The sequence below is a fragment of the Littorina saxatilis genome, linkage group LG4, assembly GCF_037325665.1.
Source record: "Littorina saxatilis isolate snail1 linkage group LG4, US_GU_Lsax_2.0, whole genome shotgun sequence".
NCBI lineage: Eukaryota > Metazoa > Mollusca > Gastropoda > Littorinimorpha > Littorinidae > Littorina > Littorina saxatilis.
The window spans coordinates 52790378-52804309 of record NC_090248.1 but is presented as its reverse complement, the minus strand read 5'-3'; the positions used below and the strand labels follow the sequence as shown (position 1 = coordinate 52804309).

The following is a 13932-nucleotide window of genomic DNA, read 5'->3' as shown; positions in this document are numbered from 1 at the left end:
AAGAGTTTTGAGTCTGCGCATCTCGATACTCGATACTGGTAGTCTCGAGACTATAGTCTCAATACTCATTCTCGATACTACTGGGCCTTTAGGCGCACCAGGGTGCTGTTCATCCTCGAGATCAAAACTGATTTAACCAATCGTTTTGTAGACACTCGATACTGAACTAGGGCGGCATAGCCACAATCCTCGATAACACGGATTGGTTCATTTCCATACTCGATACTCGCAGTATCGAGATCAGACCAATGAAATGAAGGAGTATCGAGTCTGCGCATCTCGATACTGCCAGTATCGAGTGTGCCAGTATCGAGGGTCGATCTCGAGAACGTGGGCCTTTTGGCGTTCCATACATTGTGAACAAATGCAGTGCGTTCAGTTTCATTCTGTGAGTTCCACAGCTTGACTAAATGTAGTAATTTCGCCTTACGCGACTTGTTAACTCTATGTCTCTCTCTCCGTCTCCTCTGTGGGACTGGGTGGCCGAGTGGTAACGCACTTGCGCTCGGAAGCGAGAGGTTGCGTGTTCAGGCCTGGGTCAGGCCGCAATTTTCTCCCCCCTTTCCTAACCTAGGTGGTGGGTTCAAGTGCTAGTCTTTCGGATGAGACGAAAAACCGAGGTCCCTTCGTGTACACTACATTGGGGTGTGCACGTTAAAGATCCCACGATTGACAAAAGGGTCTTTCCTGGCAAAATTGTATAGGCATAGATAAAAATGTCCATCAAATACCCGTGGGACTTGGAATAAAGTAAAAAAAAAAAATCCATCTCACACGGCATTAAGTCTCAGGAAACATGAATACACGCATGCAGGAAAAAAAAATATGGGTAGCGCCGTATGTATGGCAGCTCGCTTTCCCCGGGGAGAAAGCAGCCCGAATTTCCATGAGGGTAACCTCACTGGACTGTAAATCTTATCCAATCCAATCCAATCTTTATCTCTCTCTGTCATGATCAGTTTGTCTGTGTCTCTCCTCTCTTTCTGTGTCTGTCTGTCTTACCTCACCTCTCTCTCTCTCTCTCTCTCTCTCTCTCTCTCTCTCTCTCTCTCTCTCTCTCTCTCTCTCTCTCTCTAATGCAGCCGATGGTCTCTGTGTCAGTGTCAGTATGTATGTCAGTGTGTGTCTCTCTCTGGATCTGCCCATTATCACGTCATTGAGTTTCAATTGGCGGGAAGTCTTTTATGGGGCCTCAAACTAAACTCTGATCTCCTCGGATAAGATCAATTTCAGGAAAACAAATTGATCTTATCCGAGGAGATCAGAGTTTAAGATCAATTTGTTTTACTGAAATTGATCTTATCCGAGGATCGGTTAACGTGTCCCTCGGATAAGATCACGATTTTTTTTGGTCCCAAGGGGGGTCACCTTATCCGAGGAGTACTGTACAGGGGAAACCCCTTTTAAGACCTTAAAAAAATGTGAGAAAATCAAGTCTTAAAATGGAAGGGGTCTAAAAATGGGGGTAATTTACAGAGGTTATGAACAGAACATCTTCTTCTTCAGCGTTCCAGAAATTCTGGTGACGTGTGAGCTTGTTTGCCCATTTGGGTTCCCCACACTATACTCTGAGAGCATAGTCAGCTTCACTCCGCTTTCGTTGAGTAGGCATGCTGGGTATTTTCGTGTTTCCATAACCCACCGAACTCCGACATGGTTTACAGGATCTTTTCCGTGCGCACTTGGTCTTGTGCTTGCGTGTACACACGAAGGGGATTAAGTCACTAAGCAGGTCTGCACATAAGTTGACCTGGGAGATCGGAAAAATCTCCACTCTTAACCCACCAGGCGGCAGCGACCGGGATTCGAACTCACGACCTCCCGATTAGGAGGCCGACGTCTTACCACTGCGCGCCACTTCACCCGTCACAGAACATCTAAAGAAGCAAGATCTTAAAAAGGAGGAAGTCTGAAATGAATGGGTCTGAAAGGGGGGTTCCACTGTGGAAAAGTACCTGTCAGTTTACCTGTATGTATTAGGACTGGGTGGCCGAGTGGTAACGCACTTGCGCTCGGAAGCGAGTTCGACCCTGGGTCAGGGCGTTAGCAATTTTCTCCCCCCTTTCCTAACCTAGGTGGTGGGTTCAAGTGCTAGTCTTTCGGATGAGACGAAAAACCGAGGTCCCTTCCGTGTACACTACATTGGGGTGTGCACGTTAAAGATCCCACGATTGACAAAAGGGTCTTTCCTGGCAAAATTGTATAGGCATAGATAAAAATGTCCACCAAAATACCCGTGTGACTTGGAATAATAGGCCGTGAAAATCTTCTTCTTCTTCTTGGCGTTCGCAGAGGTTACACAATCAGTCCAGCACTGGTGATAAATGTTGTCGTTTTCTCCAACTCCTGTCGACTGCCGTATAGTTTGGTCTGCAAGGGAGTTGGTGACGGCCACACTTCTTTTCGTTCCTCATCTAGTAAGGGACATCGCTGTAAGATGTGTTCCGCTGTTTGGTCCTCTTGACCGCAGGCACAGGTTGGTGATGGCGCCAGCTTGAACTTTCGGTTCATGTGAGCATTGAGCCTGTTGTGGCCAGTACGCAGCCTGATGAGGTTGACTTGCTGCTCTCTGGACATTGTGTGGTAGTCATCTCTGGTTGTCCTTGGCCTCATCAATGCCTTGATGATTGTCTTCTGCTCACTAAAGCTGACACTGTTTTCAGGTTGGTCTTTCACGGCTCCTTCTTTTGCCAGCTCATCTGCCCTTTCATTTCCTGGTATCCCACAGTGTGCTGGTATCCACTGGAGGACAACTCTTCTGGTTTGTCTGACCATCTGTAATGCTTTGGCCAGCTGTGGGAGTTTGTCGTTCTCTAGGGCCTGAAGGACTGAAAGGGCGTCCGAGAGGAAGACAACTTGGTAGCAAGGGTCTGCGGAGTCCTGAACGAAGGAGGCGGCCTGCATGAGAGCTTCTGCTTCTGCTTTATAGTTTGATGCGCCGAAATGGCTGCGATCTGCTGGCCGATGTGAATGCGTGATGTATTGTGTAAAAAAAATTCCATCTCACACGGCATAAATAAATCCCTGCGCCTTGAATATGTGCGCGATATAAATTGCATAAAAATAAAAATAAAAATAAAATAAAAAAATAAAAATCCCTGCGCTTAGAACTGTACCCACGGAATACGCGCGATATAAGCCTCATATTGATTGATTGAATAAGACCACCCCTGACATGCGGCACATACCAAATATCTACAAGTGCTTTGTGTGAACAGTAAAAAAAATTGTTTTCCTTTTTGCGAATTCATTTCATTAAACACAACAACAACAAAATTCATCAAATTCCAGCTGAACAGAACGGCTTTCACAATTATGACTGGGCATGTTCCTCACCATATTACCCAGCATATCAGACACCACATGTTTGACTAGGTTTTTACATGGGAACAACAAGACTATACAGGATGGTAAAAAAACCTCCCTATTTTCTTTTTAATCACATTTTTGACTGCGAAAAAAAAAGAGATCAAAAAGGAAATAGGGCGCTTTTTTTTAGACACCCCTTTTTACGTCCAGCTTCTTTTGGTGGAGATTCAAGTTACAGACACATGTGAAATTCATTAAGCAAAAAGGTTCCCACTATGCACTGCCACAGAACACAACCAGGTTATTAATGTGCGGTACAGTGTATAATTATGTTTAAGTAAAAGGATGCCCTTCTTTTGTTTAATTGGAGCATCTATGTCTGACATTTTGGTTCTAACGGTAAGGAACGTATGTTTAGGCTCTAATAAGGACAGTTTGTCTTGTCAAAAGCCTCATGTATATTCCTTCCTCCCCATGCAAGACTTTATTTTATTTGAATATCTGCCTTTATAGTACAACAAGAGGCGAAGCCTTCAAGGCTCCCGTAAGAAATCGACAAACAGTAACACAAACTCAATCACTCCGTACACACACACACACACACACACACACACACACACACATTCCTTCCTAACCCCAAAAGTGGGTTCATAGCCGATAGTGCACTTGGACTACAACGGCACTGCGCGCAGTGCCTTTGTAGTGCGCTTGCACTACAACCGCACTGACTGCAGTATCCGCTCCGGCATGGACGAATTTGACACTAAAAAAGGCATAAAATGTGACCTATTTCGTAGCCTATAGGGGACGGAATTTTGACGGAAAGAGTGTCATCATCTTGAATATGGCATTCTTTCCGTTAAAAAAAGTGTTTCCGAGATATTTTTGGAGTGACATTTTGGGGTCATTTCCCGCTGTTTGCACCATGGAAAAAAAGTGGGTTTATGAAAATGAACCCACTTTTTTTCATGAACCCATTTGTGTCGAGTGTTTACAACAAAAAGAACCCATTTTGCACTTTTTGACCGCACACACACACACACACGCACACACACACAGTTAAAACTAACGCATCATATCAACTCGCCTGGTTCTTAAAATAATTCTGACGGTCAACACAGCCAGAAATGCCAACAAAGACAAGAAAGCTGTTGCAAGGTAAGCTTACCAAACGTTACATAGCGAATCATATGATAGTGCGTAAACAGCAAACAGTAGATCTACAATCAAAGAGAGGATCGAGTCTGGAATGAAACGCGATACAGATCTAGCATTCAAAAACTGTCTTTCACGTTCAAGGAAGTTGTTGCAAAGTACTTAAGACTAGATCAACTCATTTCACTAGAGGTGACTGCCTAGCACTGTGTTTGACAGCCGTGTCTGCTGAAATAAAAAGAAATTAAAACAAAACGGATTAACAGTAGGTGACACGTTATCAGAGTGGGAGACACTAGACAGTCTGTCTCTGAACTTACCGGGATACGGCTGCAAGATCGACACTGACTGCCGCGCTTTCGACAGCTCTTCCTCGCGTGGACATTGGAAACACGCTGTGCAGATCAAATTGTAGGAAATCTCCCTTTGGTATCTTCTTTATTTACTTTTCTGGAGCTTAGAAACCGAACAACATGAAATCGTCTTCCCCGGCGAATCGGCGAGGTGAGAACTGGACCACAATCCTTCGCGCGACCCCTGACCTGATCTTGACACCTGACCTGCCGTCTACATGCCAAACACGACACAAATCAGTCAACTGCTTGTACCCCTTCAAAACCCCCCACCACCCGTTTTCTTTGGATACACGCTTTAACTACACACATACCGACACAATGTTGATCATTGCTTCAATAATTTGAAGATGGTGCTTGAAAATTAACCACGTGAAATGAGTATTTCGGTGTTTAGCCAAAAATGTTAAAGTTTCTACCACAGACATACACACATACATACATACATACGCACGCACGCACAGACAGACAAAGTTTACCATCGCATAGGCTACACTTACGTGAGCCAAAAATCAAATAAAAAGGTCACACTCTGCGCATAGCGACAAAAATCGCAATTTTACCAAGAAAACCTCACACTCTTTATGTGGAGAAAGACCCTGACTGTTGCAGTATGTTATGCATTTGAAAACATCTGAAATTGTGTACTTGAATTCTACAGTTTGATCAGTTCTGTGTGTTTAAAAAGTTACCTTGATCATTCTGACATGCTCTTGCTCAAATCACATCCCAGACAATATTGTAGACTCCATTGATAGACGCTGTGGTGCATGGGAGAACTGCATTCTGAGGAAACGAAAAAAATATACACTGAGGAAGAACAGTCACAACAACATTTGCAGCAGCAACAGGCTATATATAATTTTATTCAAAGAACACTTAAATAAGGTACAATGAAAATCAGTGTTGTGTCAGTTGATTTGGGGGAGATGGAAGGATTGGGGTGGGGGTTTAGAGGCGGGGATAGAAGGATAGCTGGGAATCGGGGAAGGTGGGGTGGCTAACACAGTTTGATCATGTAATGACTGGTACAATGTTTAATATATCTAAAAAGGCAGCAACTCTGTAATGCATTATGTGAACCAACTTCTCCATAAACTAAATAAAGATCAGTAAAAGTTACCTCTTTCATTCTGGAATCTTTTTGGTCCCATCACAGCTCAGACGCAGACTCAATGGACAGATACTGTAATGATGAAAAAAAACACCAGCATTTTAAGGGAGAACAAGAATTATGCAGAGAGGAAAAACAGTAATGAGTAAGAACAACAGCAGCAGCAGCAGCAGCAGACTCAATACTCTTACTCTACATAACACTCTCACTGAATGACTGATTCAGTAACTAAATCCCAGTGAAGTGCAAGTGATCAAAATTACTGATGTAAAAACAGAGAGAGAGAGAGAGACAGAGACAGACAGACACAGACAGACACAGACAGACAGACAGACAGAGACAATGCGAATGTGTGTGTGTGTGTGTGTGTGTGTGTGTGTGTGTGTGTGTGTGTGTGTGTGTGTGCATGGGAAATGCAGTGCCATTGAAAACAAACACTTGCTTCATTTAAATATCAACAGTTATACAACATAAGAGGCACTAGAAAAGTTGTACATGAAAATAAATGTTGCTCTTGCTGATGGAAAAAGAGCAGGGGGAGAGGGTCGATGTTGCTTGCACTTGCAGATAATTATGCACTAACATCCAGCTGTTTTTCTGGGTGTACTGTAACCCTGTAATGTTTAAAGGCAGAGTAAGCCTCCCGTAAACCATCACAGATACGGTCAGGCTTTTACACACAGTACAAACACAATTTCATTTAAACACTCACCAATTGAGAACATCCTAGGTGCCCTCCGTAAAGAGCGAACAATTTTCAAAGAATTTATTTTTGCGTGGTTTATCTTACCCCTGAGCCATCGTGAACCCGTGTGATCCAGTTTTCCCTTTTCACAATGCAGTCGTCATAGTTAGTCATTTGAATGCGACTCGACGTGAGCTTATCTACAATAGCACGTTTTTTTTATGCACGAAACAACGGCTGTGGTTCACAAGAACTCTAGCGATGGCTTTTGACTGTTGAGAGGAACGGCGATTTGCACTGATAAACCGGCCGTCGTCTGCTACGACCCTTGCGTGACCCTGCTTCCGGGCTTTTCTTTTTTTAAACTTTCACAACTTCGAATTGTTCTGATCTTGTCTTGATGAAAAACGAATTCTTTTATGATTAAAGAATGTTTGTGTAACAAGCTGTCAATTTATTATTTAGATTTTAAAAGTTAGGTCTAGCGCAAAAACGAGGCGCCGATGTTGTTAACGGAACAAGTCTACGAAAATAAATTCTTTGAAAATGTCTCACGCTCGACAGAAAGCACCCAGGATGTTCCCGTTCGGTGAGCGTTCAAATGGAAGTATGCTTGTACTGTATTTAGACGCTCGGGGAGCTCTGTGATGGTTTACGGGAGGCTTACTGTGCCTTTAATGTTTGTGGATCACGTTATGCTTCTGCTTTTAGATCAGTTTGAGTATTTGCAATATTACCTGGATCATTGCGGCATCCTCTTGATCACATCACATTTGAGACTTTGACTTATATAGACTCCATGGGCAGACGCTGAAGTTATATTACAAGGGCATTCTGAAAAATGACAATACAAATGCAGAGATGTAGAACTTTACATTACACTTACAGAAGCAACAACCAGAGAGCTGATTTATACAGGTAGAGAGAGAGAGAAAGAGAAGAAGAAGTAAAAGAAAAAAGAGAGCATAGAAAGAGAGAGGGGATGGGGGATGGGGCAAAGGGAGTGTGTAATGTGACGCGAAGCCAAGGGGAAGAGCAATGGAAAATGAAACTCTCAGTACATATTAACAGTTATGGAACTATTTGAGCACTCCCCATAACCACAAACAAGGTACAGACGGCAACATATGTTGCACGGAAGGGTGGGGGTAGTTGGACTGGAGAGTGTTGTTATGGGTTTAGGGTGGTGCTGGGGCGGAGTGTGTATGTAACTTGATAATAATAAGCATGATCAGTTAGAGCTAACAACTATCTTGATCTTCACAGACATAAATTGCACAATGATTTCACCAGCATGTACCTTTATTTTTGCCCTTGAGTTAGGTGGAAGACAATGTTGAGTGGTGAACGCAAGTTGTATTGATCACTGGGTCATCCTGCGGTCCGGGGCGGGCCATTGATCTGCACATTGCACCAGCACAAACAAACACAATGTTATGATCTCAATCAGCCTGCATGGTCAATCATGAATCTAAGAACACAAACACTGTCCAGATCTAATTGAAAACGAGATCATCATTACTTGGGAAATTCAATGAAAATCTAGCAGTCAACGAAGCAGATAGATCTGTCCTTGCGATTGTTGTTGCAAGCAGATAAATGTGTGAACTTCCTTATCTCAACGTTATCATTCAACATATTGATATTTTGCCTGATGGATGTTGTGCCGATGAGATAAACAAACAATCAAAATCAAAGTCATAAACTTTTGAAGAAAAAAATTAAACAAATTGAGCAGAAAGAATCTAGCTTACTGCTGTGCTGATTTCGACAAAATCAATGCGTTTACATGCCGAAGTCATTCCTGCTTTTATTCATATCATACTAGATGATCCTAATGCACAACAATACGAAAACGAGCTCAGCGAAATGAGTAACACTGCCTCACCTGCACTAACACAATGCTGCAGAAGCGAAGGTCGTCTACGACTGGAAATTTCGAAGTCGAACAAAGGCGTTTTTTCACTCTCAGCGGTTGTCTTGCTCGGAAAAGTGAAAAGCTTAACTTGAAATCGAACGGAAGTCACCATTCTACCTTTTCGTTCAAGCGTTGTTTTTATAAAATCTCAGAAAATGTAATTTTGACTTGGGTGATTTCGTCCGCCATTGAGATTCAGTTTTTCAATAATTTGTCTTCCTCCTTGGCAGAAGAGTCAAAGGTTCGGCCCGATCTTCAAGGTTTCCAAGACATGACTTGCAAACCCCGAACCTAGTTCGCCGAACCCCCCAAACCTAGTTCGAAAACTCAGGTTCGTCTGGTTAAGAACCAAGACAAGTTCGCCGAACCAGTCTTGAGGTTCGCCGAACCCCACGAACCTAGTTCGCGAACCAAAGGTTCGTCTGGTTAAGAACAGCCTTAAGCCTTCAATCCTTTGTGCATTTTTTATCAGTTCTGCAGTATTTTTGTGTTCTACCCAACACATTCTAGTTATGAAAGGTAAGGACTTCAACTAATATTGGTAAAAAAATGACATTTGGAACTGACTAAGGTGAATGTCGTAACACAGAAACGAAATGCTTGAACCACTTTCGGTTCCTGTGCGACAGACATGAATCTGCACTGTTTGGCCTTTCCTGCCGGCAAAACCCGTCTGACCCAAAATAACTACACAAAACACAATTCGTCAGAGTTTGCTGTATTTGTTGAAAGTTCCTGTTGCGTTCAGATTACCCATTTTAAGTACTTGATGAATGTCGAACATCGACAATCAGAGGATACGAAAACTTCTTGGCTGCTTTGTTCCGCTAAACTTCGCGCTTTGAGAGACTGTTTGCACTCGATATCCTTCCGACACTACATTGTCGCCATCCGCGGTGTGTAAGTTTGTGACAAAGCTTTGCAGGCTCGACAATTAAGTAAAAACTATCTTCAGTCGTAACGTAGGTCAGGAAACGACGCCATGAGTTTCAGCAAATGATATGATTCTGGTGTTTTCTGTGAATATTTGGCTGTGATTCAAAGGACTATTTTTTTGTTCGAACTTCCTGTGCGCCAAAGAGCTAAAAATAGCCGTGATGTGGCAAAGTCATGGAGCACATTGCTGTCCGATGTTCGCGCGTCGAGTCAGGATACGATGCGTTACGACATTCCGAGAATTTTTTGTTCGAAGCCCGTAACTTCAAATTCAGCGTGAGGTTTTGCAAAGATGTGTTGCTACGTCCAAGACTGAACTCCTGACTGTCGATTGCAGTAATTTGTTGGTGTTTGCATGTTTGCATTTAGCCATGAGACTGAACATATTGTTGATCACAAAAGTCGTGTAACGCTTCGGCGATCCGGAAACGGCCGAACTTCGCAATTGAAAAGCACACAAAAACAACACCAACGTATAGAAACCATTTTTATTGACATACAACAATGCTTTAATGTATCAGAAATAGATTCAGATGAAAAAAGTCGTGGTAGAAATAATTTTAATTTACTTTTTCATGATTTCAAATGTGTCACCCCTGATACGATATTGGCTTGGTTTTGGCTAATAAGACGTTGTGTGACCGTCATGCATAGGGGGCGCATGCGAGGAGCATGGCGACGCTGTGTCGTGGAATAAACCAGAGTCAAGAGAAACTCCAATACCGTCTTTGTTGACATTGTCCAGTGTGAGAGGTTTGTTACAGACATGCACTAACGTTACATGGTGTCAGCTTCTTCATTAGTGTTTAAAACTGTATTCAAACTTGCGAAACATGGCAGAAAACGCCGAGCAAGCTCAAAGGGAGCTTACTCGTGATAAACGGTTTTCGGGAGCGGGACTGAAACCGCCGGGGAGTTTAGATTTCCACACGGCGAAAGACAATTTGGAGTCTCAGTGGAAGAAGTGGAAAAGGCAGTGGGTGAATTATTCGATTGCGTCACGGTTGAGTGAAGAAAAGTCCGAGTTTCAAGCGGCAGTGTTTCTCACTGTCGCAGGTGAGGATGCGGCAGAGTTGGTACAGACATGGAAGTTTGACGATCCCACGCACAGGCATAACATTGAGAAAGTGTTGGAGAAGTTTGAGCAGTTCTGTGTAGTGCAGACGAATGAGACCTATGAGACTTACAAATTTAACCAGAGAGCTCAAAAGGAAGATGAGAGTGTCAACACGTATGTAGATAGATAGATAGATAGATAATGTATTGCCAAGTGTACAATACATGAATGAACATAAAAAATACACGAGGAAAGCAGCTTGCTGTGTGATAAAAACAAAAATAAATAGCATTCATACATCACTGGCGCATAGCATCATACATACATGGGTAAGACAATTTGGTATCACAGTAACTAATACATACACTATACAGACATGGTGAGAACTATGAAACTCTAAGAGCTGTCGGAACCACAATAAAAGTACGCAGAATAAGATAGGATCCCCCCCCCCCCCCCCCCCCCACTATCAACTACTGTAAGAACTGAACATGTTCCACACTGATAAAAAGTACCTCTAAAACAGCACATAAAAATAAACTCTTCCAACACATCACAGTGGTTAAAGAACGACTAAAACTACTAAAACAAACTAGATGTGTATTCCGGTGACTGTGCTTCGTACTTTGGCAAAGAATTGTCGTTTTGGGCAGATGGAGGACCGTCTCATCAGGGACAGACTGGTGGCAGGCATCTGCAGTGATGAAATCAGAAGGAAACTTCTGGAGGAGAAGGATCTTGACCTGCAGAAGGCCATTGACATTGTGCGTTTGTATGATATCACATCAACACGAGCCAAGGACATGTCATCCACTGGGGAGGAAGTTCATAAAGTGTGTGATTTTTCAGGAAGAAAAGGTGTGACGACCAAAAAGGCACCAAAGGCAGGTGCAACACAGGTGGACTGTAAGTTTTGTGGGCGCAAGCATGCGCAGGTGAAAGAACAATGCCCGGCGTACAAGAAGACCTGTCGACGGTGTGGGAGTCCGAACCATTTTGCGACTGTCTGTTTGAAGACAGAAAAGAAAAAAATGAACACTTGTCAATGTCATGATTGTGATGATGTGTTGTGTGATGATGATGATGATAATGTTGACCTTGATGTGTTGCATGTGGGTGGAAGTGAGAATGCAGTGCATGCCAAAATGATGATCAACAAGGTTGAAATTTCATTCCAGCTCGACAGTGGTGCAAGCACAAACTGCATGTCAACAAGCACATACACTAAGGTCACAGGGGACAAAACACTCAAGTCGCTTGACAGGTCAAGCAAAAAGCTGCGCATGTATGATGAGCGGGAGGTAAGGCCACTGGGGGAAAAGATCATGAAGGTAACAAATCCCAAAAACAAACAAGTGTACAAGGTCAGATTCCAAGTAGTGCAAGGGGAATCCAAACCAATTTTGGGATTCAGAGCAGTGCAGGCAATGGAGCTGATTAAAGTGGTCACAGAAAACATTGCAGTGGTTGATCAGTCAGTTTTGGGGCAGTTTGATGACGTTTTTGAAGGGGAGCTAGGTGATCTTCAGGGTGTGTTACACATACAGACAGACAGCACAATTCCACCTGTCAAACTACCATGCAGAAAATGGCCACTCGCAATTCGCGACAAAGTCAAAAAAGAGCTTGACAGGCTGCAAGCACTAGGCGTCATAACACCAGTACACAGTCCAACAGACTGGGTTAGTAGCGTTGTTGTTACCATGAAACCCAATGGGTCAGTACGTCTCTGCCTTGACCCAAAACCATTGAACAAAGCGCTCAAACGCAATGACTACCCCATGAAAACGATAGACGACGTACTTGGTGAGCTTCAGGGTGCGCGTTATTTCAGTCATTTTGACGCACGGAATGGGTTTTGGCATGTTCACCTGGATGAAGAGAGCAGTTTGCTCACTACGTTTGAGACACCTGAAGGAAAATTTCGTTGGCTGCGCATGCCTTTCGGAATTACAGTGGCGCCAGAAGAATTCCAACGTCGAATGGACGAGGCAGTTCAGGGTTTGCCCGGAGTTTTTGCCGTACATGATGACATCATTGTCTGGGGCAAGGGTGATACAGATGAAGAGGCCTCAGTTGATCATGATCGAAACGTCCAAAGTCTGTTGCAGCGTTGTCGTGAGAAGAACGTCAAGCTGAACAAGCAGAAGGTTGAATTGAAGAAGACAGAGATATCGTACCTGGGTCACGTGATCTCGAAAGAGGGGTTGAAAGTTGATCCGAAGAAAGTTGATGCAATCAACTCATTTCGACAACCCGAGGACAAGGCTGATGTTCAGCGTCTGTTGGGTATGGTTGGCTATCTGCAAAAGTTTGCGCCGCAGTTGTCTGAGAAAGCCGCGCCGTTGCGAGAACTAGTCAAAAAGAACGTCCTGTTCAGATGGAATGAGGACCACACCAAAGCACTTGACGAGATCAAAGCAATGCTGTCTGAACCACCAGTTCTCAGATATTTCAGTGTGATGCTTCAGAGTTTGGTCTTGGTGCTTGCCTGATGACCGATGGTCAACCGGTACATTTTGCGTCACGAGCGTTGACTGAAACAGAACGACACTATGCGCAGATTGAAAAGGAGATGTTGGCGATAGTGTTTGGTTTGGAGCGTTTCGAACGCTATTGTTTTGGACGACAGGTGGAGGTCGAGTCAGACCACAAACCATTGATTCCGATACACCAGAAAAGTCTGCTGAGCGCGCCGAAGCGGCTACAACGCATGCTGATGAGAACTCAAAGGTTTGACTACACGGTAGTCTACAAGAAGGGCTCAGAGATGTGGTTAGCTGATGCTCTCAGTAGGGCGGTTCACAAGTCCAGTGGGGGCAAAGGCAAGGTGGAAAAGGAGGCAATTTTTCAGACAGACCTTGAAAAAGAGGTGGAAGACATTCAGATGGCTTCATACATTTCAGTGTGTGAGTCAACATTGCAGGAACTTCAGAAGATGACAACAGAAGATGAAAATCTGTGTCATCTCAAGAGAGTGATACAAGGGGGATGGCCAGAGGACAAAAGGAGTGTTCCATTGAGGCTACAGGTGTATTTTCCCTTCCGAGAGGAGTTGTCAGTTCAGAACGGCCTCGTATTCAAAGCTGAAAGGATTGTTGTTCCTGAGGGCATGAAGCAGAGAATCATGCAGTTGCTTCATAAGAGTCATACAGGCCTACAAGGTTGTTTGGGGAGAGCTCGAGAGGTGGTGTATTGGGTCAACATGGCGAAGGACATGGAACGGTTTCTCTCACAGTGTGAACCGTGTCAAACGTTCCAAAAGGCGCAGCCCAAGGAACCAAGCATCAGTCATCCCATTCCAGAACGCCCATGGCAATATGTGGCTACTGATCTCATGGAATGCAGGGGGAATGACTATCTTGTGGTAGTAGACTACTCTGACTTCTTTGAAGTTGATCGTCT

General features: G+C 43.7%; 2 long non-coding RNA genes across 2 annotated transcripts in view; one reads left to right on the top strand and one right to left on the bottom strand.

The window, feature by feature from the left end:
- Positions 1 to 8980, bottom strand: part of LOC138965095 (uncharacterized) — a 15853-nt gene extending 6873 nt beyond the window's left edge. The window contains exons 1-5 of the long non-coding RNA XR_011455300.1: positions 8505 to 8980; positions 7917 to 8017; positions 7354 to 7450; positions 5941 to 6003; positions 5510 to 5603 (exon numbers count right to left, since the gene is read on the bottom strand). This is a non-coding gene — a long non-coding RNA (uncharacterized lncRNA). The remainder of the gene's footprint in view (positions 1 to 5509; positions 5604 to 5940; positions 6004 to 7353; positions 7451 to 7916; positions 8018 to 8504) is intronic.
- LOC138965098 (uncharacterized) overlaps positions 1 to 13932 on the top strand; it is a 267523-nt gene that overhangs the window by 166573 nt on the left and 87018 nt on the right. Inside the window, exon 2 of the long non-coding RNA XR_011455303.1 lies at positions 6561 to 7295. This is a non-coding gene — a long non-coding RNA (uncharacterized lncRNA). The remainder of the gene's footprint in view (positions 1 to 6560; positions 7296 to 13932) is intronic.